Source organism: Pipra filicauda, unplaced genomic scaffold (assembly GCF_003945595.2).
Source record: "Pipra filicauda isolate LSUMZ 115617 unplaced genomic scaffold, ASM394559v2 scaffold9_size5747161_pilon, whole genome shotgun sequence".
Lineage (NCBI taxonomy): Eukaryota > Metazoa > Chordata > Aves > Passeriformes > Pipridae > Pipra > Pipra filicauda.
In genome coordinates this window covers 3,711,112-3,730,475 of record NW_024105198.1, presented here as the reverse complement: position 1 = coordinate 3,730,475, position 19,364 = coordinate 3,711,112, and positions in this window count along the sequence as shown.

Here is a 19,364-nt window from a genome sequence, read left to right as displayed (position 1 = left end):
AGTAGCTTTTCACTGCAAATAAAGAGTGAATGTTTCATCCCAAGACAGCTATCAAATGTATCAGTTTAGGTTTTTAATCCCAAAGTGTGCATAAATCTATTCAGTCTCATCTCTTGTCATCTTCTTGTCAAAAGAAATTCCGTATTACTTCCCCCCATCATTACTCCCCATGGTTTCTGGAAACATTCCACTTTAAAATTTTATCATGCGAAGGGGGAGGTCCCTTCTAGGTTTCATGGAGGGTTAAACTATGAAATCCACAGAAGAAGAAGATTCTATTAAAAATAAAATTTCAAAAAGAGGCTTAATACAGTTAGTAAAACAATTAGAATCATAGAATGACTGAACACCCTTGATATTTTCCCTCTCTGAACCTATCTCCATTTCATTTCCAAAGTTCAATAGAAACTGCAGAATCTGATGATCATTTTCCTATATTAGTGTGTGTGTGATGCTCTTAGAGGAGGAAACAGGTGGATCTGTCACCCAGGTAGACTCCCAGGGACTGTTTCCTTGTGACATCCCTTCCTCAGCCATGAACACCTTCATTAGCTCACAACAACTCAAGAAATATCTAAAGGCTCTAAAAAACCCCACCCCACTCCAAACGACAGGCATCCATTTTAAAGGACTTGATAGTTTCAGTTACTTTCTATGTGCTTCTCCACCTACTTTTCTGCATAAGGCAACACACACATCTATTTCTGCAGCAAGCAGGTGGATGGGACATCAAGGGCAACCTGACTTTATAAATAAATATACATAAGTATACTTATACGTAAATAGGAACTGGCAGCACAAGAAAAATCTTCTACGTTTATTAGAGCAGGCGTGACACATGCATAAGACATCAAAATAACCAACAGCTTCTCTTCAGTACCTGCAGTTGTTAAATCCCGTTGAAAGATCATTTCCTAGAGCAGATCCAGTCCTACCAGTGCCAGCAGATGGGATGTACTCTCCCCACAACTGCATCCATGTGTAAGGAGCCAGTTCACCAGGCAAGGTGACAGTGATAGAATGACCATCGTCTAATCTGTGTCAGCAGAAATCAAGTTTTAGGGGATGAGACCTTGGATAAAATATAGCCTGTCACCTGCAGTTTTTAAAGAGTGTTAGGAGAAGGAAAAAAAACTACAAAGGGAGGAAATAACATGATAGTATTGCTCATAATAGTATCCTAATATCCATATGAAGATGGACATTAATTTGGCATTCTATAACGTCTGCAACTTCAATGATCATCTAACACTGTTTACTAGGATTATTTATTTTTTTTAATTCTTTGAAAATAACTCTCAAAAGGGGATGAGAGACAAACTTTGCTTTTAGATTTCACAGAACTTTCAGAAAAAAGAAACAATGAAATACGTTCCCTTGAGCTCCCTCAAAGCTTTAGAAAGACGCTTTCGTGCATCACTTTTCATGTCTCTTCTTCTTTCTGGTCCTCATTTCCTCTCTTTAGGATTCTAAAGTCTATTTCATATGCCATTGTCAAATAACATTAATTCCCAAATTCAAATCCTATCTATTCCTCCTCTCTGTCTTCACATCCCAACCATTGTCCCAGGAGCTGTCTAAACTTACTTTCTTCCCACAACCCCAACCTAATGTCTTGTTTCCATCTTTAGCTCAGCCATTTCCCAGTTCCCTCTGCTGTACTCAAGCCTTTACCGGATCAGTACCTGTTCTCCTGCCTTTTTCCCCCATTTTCTCTCTTTTCCCCTTAATCTCTCATCTGATCTCAATGCCACTCGAAAGAATTGGCTTCTCACTTCTCCCTCTCCTCTCACTCTGGCATCAGATCTCCTCTGTATCCACTCCTGTCCAGAGCTCCCCTGCACCCTCTTTCTCAGCCCCTGCCCCATCCTTTGAATTTCAGTGTAATGACTCCTTCCCACGCTGCCTGTCCTGGGGGATGGAGGGAGAAGAATCCCATTTGGATTGCATTTTGTCACTGGGTAAATGCAGCCCAGGAAACTTCATCACTTTTCTATTTTTCTTGAATTTTTTGTGACACCGATTTTGAGACAATTTTAGGAGTAGGCGTATTGTACATCATAAGCACATAAGAGCTTCTGGCTGCAACCCAGCAGGAACCTCCTACATCTCACAGGTGGTTTGTGAGCTGCAGATGGAGAACTTCTGTGCAAGAAAACTTTAAAAAAAATCATCTAGCCTTATTTGTCCTTTCATTGCAGTTGGTTTTCAGCACTTCCTCATATTCTCCTCTTTTCAGAAGGCCACAAAATCGCATTCAACTTAAAGGCTTTAAAGAATAATAAAAATAATAAGCTCTCTTATTTTGCACACTATTCTGACTGCTACCAAACTATTTATTTAACTAACTTCTACCTTTTCTATTGTCTTTTGTGCTGTTGCAGGGAAACTTGATCCACGGCTGGCAATAGCCACACACACCAAATAGTGCCCCAGAGGGGCTTCTGAAGAGAGAAATGTAGTTTGCCAGGGACAGAGCAGAAAAGGAAGGAAAGTGTATAAAATCATAGAATCATTAAGGCTGGAAAAGAGCTCCAAGATAACCGAGTCCAACTTTTGACTGATCAGCACCTTCTCAACTAAACCACAGCACCGAGTGCCATGTCACGTCATTTCTTGAACACTTCCAGGGATGGTGAATCCACCACCTCCCTGGGCAGCTCGTTCCAGTGCTTGACCACCCTTTCACTGAAGAAATTCTTCCTGATGTCCAACCTGAACGTCCCCTTGTGCAGCTGGAGATTATGTCCTCTTGTCCTGTTGTCTGGGAGAAAAGGCCAACATCCACCTTGCCACAGTCTCCTTTCAGGGATGAATGAAGGAGCGTATCTTTGGCATCTTAATAAGACACCAACTCAGCAAATTTTACAATATAAATTTGCAATGATTTTCACAAGCCACTGAGAGCTGCCAGTTTTTCCTGCCCAGGCTGAATTTTCCCTGCTGAGGCTCTTCCTTAAGGAATGCTTCTCTAACAAACAAGTCCTTTCACAATACCAGTTTTAAGCTTTTGATCCTGCTGCCCAGCTCTGCCAGATTATCACTTCCAAATAATGCATTAAAGTAAGAGATGTTGAAAAGCATAACATCATCTAGTGAACCATGATATCATAGCCTGTAACACCAATTAAATAAATAAAATGCACTCCTCACTGCACTGAGGAAGAGCATGACTGAGCTTTACAAAGTCGTGGACACCACTGACAATGTGAATGCAAAATTTTTGTTCTCCAAGTCCCCTTCAGTAGAATGAGAAACACTCAGACTAACATGAGATATGCAAATAAAAGCAAGTATTTTTTACACAGCTGTAATTTGCTGGCACAAGCTTATCAAAGCAGACAATAAAATCAGGCTTAAAATTGGATTGGAAAAGTTTGTGAACAATAATTAAAAAGAAAGCAAACCAGGAAAAAAAAAAATCAGTCTTTTTTGAGCCAGTTCATCTGCTAGTTTCAGCCAAAATTAAAGGTAAGAAGAAAAGGCCATTTATCTTTAAATTTGCTTCTAATCAACTGGGAACTTTGTTTGTCACATTAAAAAAAAAAAAAAGCCAAGTTGAAAGAAAAATAAAAATGTATTTCAAGTCCTATTGCTTTTTGTTCATTTTGTCAGGCTCAAATAATTAAACTCTCCAAAGGACATAAAACGGTGAAAACGGTATGCATGGCAGATGAAAAATGCACCCACTGCAATTATTTTATAATTAAGCCTTGATGGTGTAGCATTTAGAAAGAGTCACTCTATCAGGTTGAAATCCAAGTCTATAAATACAGAGTTTGATTTTACTGCGAATGAAAGAGAAATCAAATGAGCATAGGATGCAGAAATTTTATATACCTGTACCTTGGACATTTCTCCTTGGTGACAACATGTCTCTCCACTTAGAGAAACAGTTTAGAGAGACAGATGTGCAACTGATAGAAAGATAACAGTACACAAGTGTTTGTTTCTCTGTTTTCAGGTCCAGCCAGATTCTAACACTACTTGCCAGTGGTTAGAAATGTCTTGGTGTTAGAAATGCTGTCCAGTGGACCTGTATTTGTGTCCGTGTCATTCCATGCAGTCTAGATAACAAGTAAAACACAGGGCATGGTCTGTGCAGCTCACTGGGAAATGAAAAGAATAACATGGTCATTTACCTTCACCCCTTTCCATGCAGTTCTAACCTTCCATAAGCAGCAGCCTCAAAGAGACTGGTTGAGTCATTGCAGTGTCCGTTCAGAAGTTGTAAATTTGCTGACTGATCCCAGCATTCCTCACTGTTAATAAATAGAGAACTCTAGCAAAACCAAGTCTAGCTCCTGCTAAGGATAAAGCCACAACAGCCACGCAAAGATGTAGAAAATGTCAGCCACTGTTTAGAAGTAACTCAAAACCAGTGTCAAATAAAGTTCAAAACAAAATACACAATGGTAATAGGACAGGTTATAAATTAAAAGAAACTCTACAGCTGGGGCTCTCAAATGGAGGCATTTAAAGTACCCATTTTGCATATTTTGTACACATCAGCTTAAAAAACCCCATCCATGAGTAACTGTCTGGAATACTGACTTGATACTCTTTTTACTTACATTAGTGAAAAGTAAATTTAAACTGTATAAAGGGAGATGGGAACTTTAAATTCATCAGGTTCACCATTCTGAGGACATAGATTTAAATTTTCCATTATCCATGAAACAATTGATACGAGGATCTCAGCAAGCTGATCTGGTTTAGAAGGGTTTAGTTAACATTTCAGTTGCATACAGAGCTCATCTGGGTTCTCTATTCAGGAAAAAATTCCATATAATGCCAAAATATGGCTAAAAATATTTTCAATCCAATTCTAATTTGTCTTGCTGTATGAAAATAGCATCCAGCACAATTAATATGCATATAATATAAACCCATTAATGGACTGCATTTAGGTGAGTTCAAGGAAGTGAACCAAGACCATCATAAATCTTCTTATGTGCTTTTGCTGATACATTGACAGGTAGGAATTAAACATGCAAGGAACTTTTATTGAACTGTCCAGATCTTGTTTATATTCAATCAAAGTCACCCACTTTATCATGCTGCTCTTGACATTGCTGCGAAATAGATAACAGCTAAATCAGTGACTGTCAAACTGAAGTAACTGTCAGGAATTAAATGGTACTGCTGAATAAAAGCCATAATTGAAATGCACCAAAAAACCCCCTCTAAAACAATGTGGGAAACTTCAGATGACATTGCAGAGACATCAAAAGTCCCTGATACTGCAATAGAATTGAGCAGATTGTTTGGGCAAAATGTCATCATTTGAGCTTTCTTGTGCCTTATTACACACAGACATCATCTGGGACTCTGCACAGCACTGAATTACTATTTACAGCAGTTTGACCTTGAACACCACAGTTGCATTAATACAGTCCGTTCAGTGGAACAGCTAGATAGCTATGAGGTCAGTGAAAATGTATAACAGATTTTTGTATTCTAACAGGAAAAAAATATTAGTGACTTGTATAGATCCTAAAAGGAACAATCTGTTCATAAACCACTTGGACTAACAAAGGGTAATCTTTCCTACACAACAGTTAAGATGCAATATATTATTGATCAAGCATTGTAAGAAGTCTAACATCCTTTCAGAGCTCTCATGGTACTCTAATTATGGGATGTAAATTATAATCCCTAAAACACATAAGTTTCTTGAAGATGAAATTTAGCCACCCTCAAGCATGCCCGATTAACTGAGTGACAAAGAATTGCAAGCAGGAGTTTAAAATTCAGTATTCGTTCAAAAGAAACCAACTTGAGAATTTCAAATATTCCACTAACAGCAAGCAAATACTTCACTAACAGCAAGAGACTAGCAGTATATAGCCTGATTATTTCACATCCTAAAGCTTTCCTCACCCCTACATTTATAGAGACATCTGCAAATGCTAATAGAGTTCTCTCTAGGATGGGGATCATTAAGTCAAAGTACTCAGCACAATGGGCAATGAAAAATTGAATTGGTTAGTGCTCATAACAATTGACAATGATGCTAATATACATCAGTACTTCACTGAATTCAACATCTGGAGACTCTTCCCTGGATTTTACGCAATCAGTATAAAACTTTAAATAAATACTCAGTAACATACACATTTCAAATATATATCTTTAACCTGCCTTTCACTATTTGGAATTGCCAATAACGAATTTAAGGAATCAATGGGAGGAGAGAATAGTGAGTATTTTTAATACTCTGGGCAGCCAAAAAGGTGGTACAGTGATGCCTTCTGCTCCTGCATGTGATACCTCCACCATGTGCATTTGAGACTTGATTCCACACCACCAACATCATTGGCAGTTTGTCACTGATTTCTAACAAGTTCAAGAACCCACTCACTGAAGGTGAGATCCAACAAGAAGAAAACCCCCTCAGTATGTTGGTGTCTGGTCACACTCAAAAAAAAAAAAAAAAAAAAAAGCATCAGAGGGTTTCAAGTGGAGAGCAAGAACAAAGGTTCATCCACCTCTCACCTCAGGTCTGACAGCAGCAAGGTCCTGGGGAGTGCCTGGGGAACCAGCAAGGTCCCATAGCACTATTCTTTCTGTTCATGGTGGGAAATGGCACTCTGAACCGAGAGACTACAGAATTTACTATATGTTAATTCTAGTAACAAAATGCAAAATAACACTGCAACGGGATGCCAAAAGCCTTCCTGTTCAAGCAAAGCTCTTCTATCCATCTTGAGATCCAAGTGCTCAGTTTTCCTCCACCTTGAGGGAAATATATCTTTGACTATAGATACAAATACTATTATGGATATCTCTCATAAATTTTTGCCTTGAAAAGGCAAAACTAAAATCCAAACCAAACAGAACTGCAGGAATTACATGTCAAATGCTTATTTGAGCTAGAGGTCATAATTTGTTTGCGTATCTACACACATGGAACTGATAACTTTCTTGTACAATCACATGATATTTGTTTCAAAAAAAGCGCTTTTTCATGATTTTGCATCTGAATGGATTACTGGCTGTGAACATGCCACTCATCTGCACAGGAAGTTTTGGGACACACAGTTATGCATAAAGCTGAGTATAAAGAGGTGATGTGGTTCTTCTTCTTTGCAACACCTATTTGTATTTCTTGTGGTAAACAACATGAGTATAATCCAACATATTTCCTGAAGAAAAGTACTGACCTACACCTCTCTCAGTAATTCCCTTTTTTTAAAATCTGAACAATATTTGCACTGATTTAAACGATTAAAGAATCCTATTTTATCAATACAAATAATATAAAGCAGTGGTTTATGGTTTACCCTTGTATAAAGACACTCATGTTTGTTTTTTCTCTTAAAAGTACAGAATATTTGTCAGCCTTTCATGCCATCTCGTATCATTTGTCAGTAAGAAACAACTGCAGCAGAATTAGACACCTCAAAAGACAGGACAGGTTTTATGGCATATGGCAACAGACCCTTGCGTCTATTAAAAATAGGTAAAAGTATAACCTATTTCATCGTGATTTTTCCCAGGTTGTGAAATTATGTATTTCTTTTCAATCCAGCAAAAAAATTTGGAATATTTCTGCTCCATATATTTCAAGATCAGCAGTTATTCTTTTCACAATGTGATGGATGTTACACTGGATTACAGAACCCAACTACATCTGCTCTCCTGCTTCCTCGATATTACATTCATTGTATTCCACAGCATGAACTCACAGTCAAGACTCTGAATATTACTCCACGATAAACATCACAGATGAAGAAATGGTCCAGTGCCAATGCTATTTTTGTGGTGCTGGCACATCTCCTAAGTAAGGAGTTTGGTAGTAAACACTATTTCAGTTGCAAAAAGTTCTCAGGCATCACTGTAGCATTCAGTCAGAAATTTTTACAAGTATTTTAATATTCTTCTTTTTTTTTCCTTCAGCAACTCTTTCTACAAATCAATATTACTCTTTCCTTCCTCGAACATTTCTAGAAGCAGGGATTGATTCTGTCAATACTTACACCAGTGAGCAAGTTCAGCTACTGCCCTGTTATATTCAGTATATTACATGTACAGTGAAGAGCTGGCAAGACTCGTAGCCTTGATATATCAACTCAGCTCTTCCCTGAAATACAACCATCTCTGGGGTAAAGCGTGATAAATATTCAACAGCATGGGGAAACACTACGCTGCAGATTTAAGACTCAATCCGGCAAATACTTACACAAGAGTGTATTTTCTTCACACTGCGAAAGAAAAATACTTACATACATAAACGTATTCATAGGCACAGGATTGCAAACTACAGGACCCAAGAGAGGAAGGAGAATGGAGGAGGAGTAGAAAGGCTTTTCCCTGTTACCCAGGGGGCTTCAGTGTGTGTTGAATCTCTTGCCAAAACATAGAGAGGTTGTAAGTTGACCAAGGTGGCAGCAGCTGAAACCAAAACCATTCAGGAATGCTCAGGAGCAGGGACATCAACCTGGCACTGCCAGTGCCCAGTGAACCCAGGAATCTGACTGAACACTGCTGGCAGCAAACCAGGCTGTTGAAAAATCTGTGCATGAAGCTGGAAGGTAACAGGTGGGAGTAGAAGCCTTTTTCTGACGTAAGTTGCAGGATCTATCTCAATCACATGCCCCTTTTAGGTTTTACCTCTCTCCTAAAAGTTGGTAAAATTGTTTAAATAATCCAAAGCCGCTTGCACACGTTTTCACAAATCAGATTAATATTCCATGTGTGTAATGGCTGGTCTTTGGACATCTGATCAAGTGTATTTCTCGTTTTCCCCACAGGAAACTGTAATTTCTTCTCTGATCTTCCTTCATTTCAGCACTATAAAAAGAAAGCAGTCAAAACACCTCCCTGACACTGTTTCCCAGAAAAATGTTTTCCTATTTCACTCTTCATAAAGGTCTGCAATAAAGAGATACCTGTAAGCCATTCTTTCTAAAACTGTATTTTCCGTTTCATAATTCATCCAGAGGCAGAATTACGGGAAATGGGTTAAGGAATTCCTTTTTTCATTGTCTGACTTAATTCGGCCTCTTCAGTGCATAGAAATGGAGAATTTTTCATTCTCTCCTGTTTGTGTATGCGGCTTAGTGAAGTACAAGACAGTCTCTTCAATCTGCAGAAACTCACTGACACAAAAAGATAGATGTACAATATTTAGTGATCATATATTAGATAGGCATTGCAGACCTTGCACAGGCAGTTATTCAGCAATAACAGGCTGAAGTCATCTGACCCAGTCTGAGAAGGCTGCTTATGTTTTATACTTAAGAGCAGTGATGTCCTTTACTGCACCACTAACACAAAGTTTTTCTAAAATCATAATGGCTCGGCTGCAATATTGACTCTCTGGAGGGGTGTTTTTTCTTTGGTTGGTTGGTGTTTTTTTCTGTGGCTTTGTTTTTTTAATGTGGAAAGTTGGGGCTCCCACTTCTGTCTTGTTTGAGACTGGATTTTGTCCATTAAGGGGCAATTATTTGACATAAAGTATATGTCAATTTGATTTGTCTTTTTAATCCACACCAATTGAGGAACCATCATTTTTCTGCAGATGAAAGTCCCTCACCCCTTTGGAAAACTAACATTAAGAGACAATTGATATTTCCAAAGCTGCATGCAAGACTTAGGCATACAACTTCCATTTTGTTCTTGATGTATGTGAAGCTAAAGACATGTGAACAGGTGAAAACCCACAGCAAACTGCAGCACGGCATGTGCTTAGCTATGAGCAGACCTTGTACTGAAACATATTTATTTGTAAGAGTTTGTAAGACAAAGTGAGCCCTGATTCATTCTGCTGTAAATACCTTGCTACCAGCATGCTGTCAGATTATTTTAGGGCTATGTCACGCACTTGGACCTTGAGAAATGCAAGGCTACTGCTAAAAAACATTATTTCTGTTCCAAGGAGAGAAATGCATGGATGCTTTCTGTACTTCATATATAGTTATACCCAAGCTATCATCATATTTTGGTTGGAATTCAAAATGAAACTTCTACACCTATCCCCTCCTTTTGCGATTTTTTTTTTCCATTTCTTATGTCTAAAGTTCTTCTGCTGACCACTAACACCTTAATAATTCCACTAATCATTTATATTGCCAGAGAAGGTTTCTAGGACAGCTCCCACCCCCATCTTTTTCGTTGTGTAAAGAAAAAGAAATTGTGAAATTGCAAGACAGCCAAGACTTTGAAAAGGGCAAGTGAAGGAGGAGACCTCAAAAGCTTATACAAACTTTCCATTTCCGATCTAATATATCTGAAAGAGCCCAAATTGAATAAAACCTCTGAACTTTTAGACACTTAAGCATTGAGTACACTAAAGGTGTTTTTTATATATTTTCAAGCACTTTGAACAACATTAGCCACATCTACCATATTGAAAATGAATGTTCACTTCAGTTGTGTTTTTATAACAGAAAAATAGGGTTGATGATCATTTCCCCTAAAATTGCCTAAATGTGTTTCTTCAGCCAACAGTCTGCAGATATATTATAACCACGTATCATTAGAGTGACAATACTTGCATTATGCAGTAAAGTAATGGGGATATAGGAAAACCTTGCTCCTTGAAACTGGCTCAATAACTCTTAGATCTCTTGGAGTTCAGTTTACCTTTATTTTGCGTATAACTACCTAAGACATTTGGGCCATTTATCTGGGAGTCCCTTTAGAAAAGAATGAATATTAAAAACTGATTGCGCATCCTTAGGATATAAATATTCACTTTCAGGAGTAAAAAACATGAAAGACAAGCCCCAACTTGCTTAAGATATATGTTGCATTAAGATATTGCGCAACCCATTTAACAAAAGGAATATCATCTGCTTCTAACAGGTTTTGACAATGAAAAGACTTGGTTAGATAGAAAAAGTCCCTTATCAACACATTTTCAAATGAATGGAAATTCAGACTTTTGTTCCAGTCAATACAGTGGCTTCATGGGATTAAATTAAATGCAAACTCTCCAGAAGTCACAAACTATTGCAAGGTAGCCCAAATTAATCAATGTATAAAGATCTCTCAGTACACTGAGTGAAACCTAATATTCCTGAGCTGTTAAATTTCAGGACAGCCTCATGGGTCAGGGGGTAGCTTCTGCTGCGATGCTTAAAACACTGTTCAGACATCCACACACCAAAGGAGTTTGAAAACTATCTGGTGGCCTGTCACTCCCATTAAAGTCTTCAAAGTGCTATGGTAATCCCTGCAACTTCTTTAGATTTCCTGCTCAGAAAAAAAGTTTGGGGAGAGACATTATGCACAGGTACCAAAAAAAAACCAACGAAACAAAACAAAAAGAAATCCTTCTGGTATCCACACACATGGAAAGATACAAGTCACTGAATGAATTGCTATGGTGAAACCTAAGGAAAAAATACCACAGATCATGTAAATACTTTCATCTCTAAATGCAAATTCTAGACAACAGTGATTGGTGCAGCAATTATCCCGTGTGCACTCCACGCTTGTTCCTACATTCTCAAAAATTCACTGCGTGGTTGTGACCTCATTAAATGTTGCTGGTAAGGATATCAGTGCACTACCCCTGCTGCTCATGGTGATACATGGAGAGCAGCAAAACTGCAATTAAACAAGTGTATCTTATTTTATCCAAGGTTTGAAGGACAGGGTATAGCAGGCTATGTTTTATGTGTGCCACTGGTTTGATATATTCACATATGTATCTTTATGTAAAGTGTTCCTTGTTTTTAAAAGAAGAGTGGTAAACAGCAAGGTGGATCTGAGGCATTTATGTCTCAAACTAGCAATAGGTTTTATCTCTGTATTTTCTGGGCAAATAATTTTCCTCACACTAGGAAGGAATGGCATCATCTGCCAGGAGCACAATTCTGAGGAACAGGGCTACACTTATACTTTTTTTTTTTTTAATTTGTTTTACAATCCTTTATTCTTCAGGTATTGCATTTATATATTGGAGATTGCACCCGCAGGGTGAATCTTCATATGCTTCCAACTCACCCCAGGAACCTTCACCTCCTTCTATTGCTCCATATAAGAATTTAAATAACATCCACTGCTTTCACCTGGTACACTTTTGTTAGCTGAAGAAGCAGAAAATATTCAACTTATGTAGCTTAAACTTCTACTCTTCAGATAAAGATTGGTCATATGGCATATATAGAAGAGTTTCTGTCCTGGTTTTGGCTGGGATAGTTAATTTTCTTCCTAAGAGATGGTGCAGTGCTGTGTTTTGGATTTAGGAGGAGAATGTTGCTAACACACTGATGTTTTCATTATAGCTGAGCACTGCTTACACAGAGCCAAGGCCTTTTCTGCTCCTCACTCCACCAGTGAGGAGTCTGGGGGGCACAAGGATTTGGGAGGGGACACAGCCAGGGCAGCTGACCCCCACTGACCACAAGGATATTCCAGACCTCATGGTGTCGTGCTCAGCATTTAAACTAGAGGAAAAACTGGCTGGGGCAGCTGCTCAGGAACTGGCTGGGCATCAGTCAGTGGGTGGTGAGCAACCGCATTGTTCATCACTTGTTTTGTGCATTCCAATTATTATGCCATTATCATTACTATTATTGTTGTTGTTATTATTGCTTTCCCTTGTTTTTTTTCCTATTAAACCTATTAAATCTTTATCTCAACACACAAATTTTACTTTATTTTTCCCTGCAGTTCTCTCCCCCATCCCACTGTACCGGGGGGAGTGGGCGAGTGGTTGTGTGGTGTTTAGCTGCATGATGTTAAACCATTACAGTACCACAGCTTCTCATTTCACATGACTGTATCCTTTCTGTGGATGGAAATTTTGTCAGAGTGACATTTTAGGACTGCTTCCATGTGTATCTCACATCTGCAGGTATTCTGAATCCTGCTACTCTGTTCACTTATGAAACTTCTATCAAAAAAAATAATAAAAACCATAAATAAAAATTGCAATTACATCTCTAAGGAGCAAGTTGAGATGCCACATAAAATCTCAGCATTGAAATTTAACCTCTTGCCTGAACTTCAGTTGGTTTCTGCCTATGTTTCCTGACACATGAAAAATTAAGAAGCGTATAATTGTAGTGTAATTGGATTTCTTAGGAGGGAGAGTTTACACCTTACCTATTCATTTCCAAGAATGAATCTCAGGACCTTTCAGACACACAAGAGGGTAATATGACGCAATACTGAAGGAAAATACCCTCTGTATGTGCCTCCTTTAGAGGGAGGAAGGGAGACAAACTTGCCACCGGTGATTGTTTTCCAGTGATGGGGAATTGTATTAGACACAGACAGTGACAGAAGCACAGTAATCCCAAAATCAGGGGCTGCAGCAACTCTTTGGCCTCATAAGGCAATGACCCAGCCCCAGAACTATACTCCTTCTGCCTCAGGATGCAACAAGAAGAAGCACCAAATCCACATATCTTACAGAAAATGTCCTGAAAAGTCTTCAAACAGACAAAAAAATTTAAAAACCTAGAAGTCTAAGTTTACCATTCTATTACTCATCTCATATTCACTATTATGGCTTTCTATACAGCAGCCTAGACTTCCAGAAATAATTAACTATAAATCTCCATTCTGGAACTCGATATGGTAGTTCAGTTTTAGCTGATCCTATGTAAAATCTGTGAGATTGATGAATACTTGCATCATTCCATTCCCCTCTTCCCCCCCCCCATTTATTCTCAAAAATTAATTTACACATTAAAAAGCCTTTTTCCTTGTGCCTTTACCACTCCTGTGTCATGGTATAATAGCCTATTTCTTGTGCTGCAATTGATTACACAATACAGAGTAAGGAGAGAAAGTTGAAAGTTTCTGATAATGGGAATACTTGTCTAAAAACATGCTCATACAAAGTCCATCATCTAAACACTAGATATTCTCATTTTCTAGCAAAAGCTGGATTCATTCTTATATTATAGTGAGAGGAAAGAATATCATGTGAAGGGGACCTGTAGTCTAATTAAATTAACATATCATAAGTTTATGGTTTTGACAGGTAAGAGGTAGTTGTCATTCTTTTCAGCACTCTGTGAATTAAGCTGCTGTCCTTCATTATACCAAAAGATTATTATTTCTCTGCTTTTTGTGAGGGTAGTGAGCTAGAACAGCAGAAATAATAGGTTATTATAGCAAAATTTGCCTTTGACATTTATATGATAAATTTGAAGTCAATTAGAGGGAAAATACTCCATTAGATAAAGTGAGTGTACCAGTTACTGCACTGAAGAGTTATTGCTAAAGCTAGAGTTGAAATTTTCAGAGTGGTGGTCCCGGCACTGCAGAATTAGATTGTATAAGTGATGTCAATAACAGGCATGTAAATGTTTTTGTTCCTAGCCATTTACAGGCTGAGGATGGGGGGACTTATTTTTTATTAGGAATCTACTTCCACCTTGATGTTAAAAATACACTCTAGAATTACCAGGAAAGGGATGCTATGAGACACTCACCTTCCTCCATAACTTCTAACAAAAGAAAAGAAATAGCCCTTTTGAGTAAAACTCACGCACATTTTCATGAAAATGAAGTACATGTATAAGGAATCATTAAGAGAAAGCAGAAATGAAGTTTTTCACAGCAGAGGAAGTTTTTTTTCGTTATGAAAGAATTCAAAAATGTATAGCTTAATATGAACACAGAGTTACGGGGAAACTTAGAAAAATATTTAATCAAATTTAGGTATAGAGGGAGCAAAAAGGGAAGGGTTTCTGTCTTAGATATTGGACTGTAAAATAGCCTTGTGAAGGAACTACATAAAATTCAATTTATAGCAGTTCAAAACCAGATGGAGAGAGATGCTGGAAGATAAATATTAGAGAAAATTATGTTAAACTAGATCAAAAGGACAAGTTAGTAGGGAATTAAGAACTTGCCAATCATGCTTTTAAACAACCAGAATTTTTTTTAAAGCCTTAAGACAAACACAACAGCTGGGAAAACAGAGTATATACTGAAACCACTACTTGCTCTGTGCTATTTTTCTGTTTGTTTCCTTTTGCTCACATCTCTCCTGCCTTAGCTCCTCTCAAACCTGCCCTCCCCACCTGTAGAGGGCCAAGCCCTGTGGGCTGCAGCTCTGGCTGGGCACATCAAAGGGTGATGAAAGAGGCACCGCTCAGGTGGGGAGCCGGATCCGTGCTGGACACTGCGACTGATCCAACAGCATTCCACACTCCTCCTGTGAACACAAAAGGTAGGTCTGGGGTTTTTCAGCAGCACCCAGCAAACGTTTCAGTGCAAAGCACGACAGGAGCTCTGTGCTCACCACCCCGAAATCCTGCAGGTTCAGCCCCAGTTCAGCTGCAGAGCAAAAGCTAAAAGAGGAACCAGTGTCTGCCCTTCGCAGTGCCAGGGCAGAGCACAGCCATGGGAAATGAGGAACGTCTAGGGCCTGAGAAGTATTTTAAATTTCACTGTCATCAGGCCAGCCTGACAAAGCTGTGTTTCAATACAAAGGGGACCCACATCTCAAATATGGTCATTATCTCCACTGAGTTGGATGGAATTAGTGATTTGGTGAGGCAGTGGCACTGGTTGCCCAGAGAAGTTGTGGATTCATTACCCTTGGAACTGCTTAAAGCCGGACTGGATAGGGCCCTGAGCAACCTGATCTAGTGAAAGGTGTCCCTGCCCATGACAGGGGGGTCAGAATGAAATGAACTTTAAGGTCCCTTCCAGCACAAACCATTCTATGGTTCTATGATTCTGTGAATTTGGACGTTCACATGCCAAAAAAGTAAGTTCATTCTGTGCCAAAATAGGAGTTAAGGTTTAAATCGAGGTTAACCCAAGACCCTTTGCTTCAATTATTTTTGTTATGGTGTAGTAACCTGAAAAAATTTGGTGCACGTGCAGAGCTGGATCTGTAACACTGTGCTGAGCTCTCTAAAGGAGTCTGCTCTGTTTCCCCCACTTCATAGGAGAAATGAACAGCCACAGGCTTACTCTGGTGTTACTGCACAGCTAAACAAAATGTTCATCAAGCAGCAGAACCCATAAACCTGGTTCCCTACAGATTTGAGTCCTTTCTCCTCTGACCCCACACGCTCTGCTAGCAGCACCACTGTTGCCTCTTCCTTTCCCTTCACTTTTCCTCTGAGCCCAGCACTGGAACAGGTGAGCAGAAATCCCTGCAGAAACAAAGCTGGAGGTAAATCCACTTCCCAGCAAACAGCTTCCACAGGACAAGCATTTGGTGCCAGAGTTCAGTCTGCCTTTTCCTAGGGGCTAACGTGGGTCTCTCTCCTTCTCGATTCCATGCCAATTTTTACAATAAGCTAGTGGGAACATAATTTACTTTCTATTTCAAAAGTTGCCAGCTGGTAACTGGAGAGGAAAAAGACCCAACAATCACATATCTATTGTTTCTTTCAGAAACTAGCTTAAAAATAAATTTGAGACACTATTTTTCACTAATGTAGCTAAAGCAAAATAGCAGATGTATGTTATGGGAGCACAAATATGTGCTGAAGATAAGGTTGCTTTGTTGCTTCCATTATGAACTCTGTTTCTTGAGCTGTCATCACTTCTTCAGTGAAATTTTGCTGCCTATTGAGATTTCTGCAGTTGGAAATAAGGGAAGCAATAGTCCTTACACGACTTACTGCGGGTGAAGGGATGAGACAGCAGCCTAAATCATTTCTGGCTGACCTGCTAATTCCTTCTTCACTTATCCAACTTATAGGACCCCATCTCACCCTTGCAGCTGTTGCAGCCCAAACAGCAGCTTTGACTTCACTGACATTTCTTCTCTGTTTTCAAAAGCCAAGCGTACACGCTTTCAGATACAAAATATTACCGGTTATTTAGCTCCGCATGCAAACCCCATTACTTCCAAAATGCTCTCTCACAAATCCAGCTGTTTATTCCTCCTTGATCAAGGTTCTACTCAATTCAGTTTCTCTTCTTTGAGCATTACTCCCCACTCCCATTCCACCAAGCACAACCAGATGTGCACAGGGCTCCCTCCATACCCTGCCAGTCTTGGTAAACAATTCACACAACACTGAGAAAGTCATCCTTTCCCACACCCCAGCAATCCTTATCTCTCTGCCAGGGACACAACTGCAAGCGAACAAAATCACCAACATTATCCTGGAGTTTCCTTATGTATCACCAATGGTTGTGTGGAAGAGGTGGAACCTTCCAAGGAGTTGCTCTGTAATGGTTGTGCCGTGTTACCTGATATGGCAACTGGTATATTATTAAGAGACATTTTTCCTGCCTGGCCCCTTCCATAGCACTCTGCAGTCATTAAGGCATTAGTGCAAAGCATACATGTATGCACACAGAGCTGCACTTCTATTTCAGGGTCATGTTTAATGAATGTAGCACTGGGGTTCAGCCTGTCCAAACACCTTGTTCTGAGGATGCCAGTCTGAGCTTCAGCCTCTTCTGCTCAATGTTATACAAGGGACTGCTTGTAGAAATAGAATGAAGATTGCCTCTTAATTGTGACTTATTTTCCTTTCCTGTAAGACGTTGCCATTTGAGAATGTCAGTGTGGTTCCCTCCTTCATTTCCTTCCACTTAACTCATAACATTGCAACTAAAATTTCACCAGGTTAAAATGCTTTTAATGCACTGGGCTTTATTTGCCTTTTTGCTCTTTGCTTTAAAAGCTTAATGTTTCCCGATGAAATTCATCCTGTGAGCAGGAAGATGCTCAAAGGAGAGGCAGAGTTTTAAAACCTCCGAGTCTGGAGTTTTATTTATGCTAAATGTTGCGGACTCCATTTGGTCTTTTAGCCAAGGATGATCCAGCTCAGTTCACTACTTCTAGGACTCCTGCCAAAGCAGAACTTACTTTTGTTTAACACGGTTAGTGTATTTTTATTATAACATTGGTGCTGTATCCTTAGCCCTACTGGGGACCTTTATTTCAGTTCCAGTCTATTATTTCCTATGATCTGCTTAAGTGGAAACCAGTCATTTTTTGCTTAATCATATAGGGTAGCAAGTGAAAGAACAATTTGCTCTTTCATTGCTCCACAGCTCTTCCTACAGCAGGTGAGGAACTAGTTTCAGGTTCAAAAGAACTGCACATTTGACAATTTTTTGACAAGGGGTTTGGTTTACCAGCAAAAGGATTTTTTGGCTACAAGCTCATGTTGCCAGCTGACAAAAACACTTAAGCCTCAATTCTCTTTGCAGTAAACCAAGAACAACAAAAGTAAAGTCAGCAGATAACACAGAAAGTGACACCTGAATCAAGGTGTATTTTCATCACATTAAAGTGAGAATAAACTTATCTATCCCATTTTATCTCAGTCCAAATGAACCAAGTTAAACTTTAACCAATTTTTTAAAAGCACATAAGTCTTACAGGCAGCATCATCTCCATTTCTCTTTTCCTTCCCCAAATATCAATTCTAAACAGCATATGCCAGATAGGTACATTGAATGAGAGACACAATTACCTTCTATTCAGAGCTACTCCCTGTGTGCAAGCACCCTAGACATCTTTGGACTAAAATTATAAACCAGTATTGATGAAACAATGTACTTTAGCTTTTATGTTCACACTCAAGGATGGATCAAAATAAGCTCTAATGGTCAGATTTCAAAAGAACTTGGTGTGAGAGCTCCAGCTGGGAACAATGACAGCAACTAAGCATGCAGCTCTTTCAGAAAGGCAGCCTGATGATATCCAGAATTGTGTGTCATTCAGAACATTTTCTTCTTTTGCCTTCTTTAAAGCTACATAAGCCTGTGTTTACTGCTGCTTTACAGCTTCCTCTACCAACAGCCATGTAATCATTAGATGAATTATCCAAGCATAGCAATTACTATAGAACAGATGCTCCTAAAAGGCAAAAAAAAAAAAAAAAAAAAAAAACCCTCATTCCTACAATAAGGTAATAGACTTCCTTTGTATATCTGATATTTTTCTTAATAATGCTCAAACAATAAATGTGCATTTGCAATGCCCCTTTTTCTTCAAAAGAAGTAAAGGAAACTTTTAAAAAAACTTATAGAAATCTATTTCTCTCATGGTTAATACGTAGTATGGAAGAGGTCAAAATAATACAGATCATTCAGATTGCAAATAAAATATGGAGGATAAAAATTCTTAGAATGTTCGAGGGATTTAGGATTTTACGGCCCCATTTCTAATGCACCTTCAGCTGGATGATTCCAACAGGAATGATGAGCAAAAGGAACCAACATCCTGCCATTCCTCCATGAGAATTGGACCTTTACTGCTATTTTTTTTACAATTTAAATATTCATGCCAAGTCCAGTTCACACTCATCATTGCTGATGAGAAAGCTGTGCTTAATTTGCTTTGAAGATTACAATGACAACAGTACTCGGATCTATTCTGGAACACTTACCAACAAAAACAAGCACCTCCACAGACATTTCCATCCCCTGTACCTCCTTTGGGTTGTTTTTGGGAAATGTCCTCC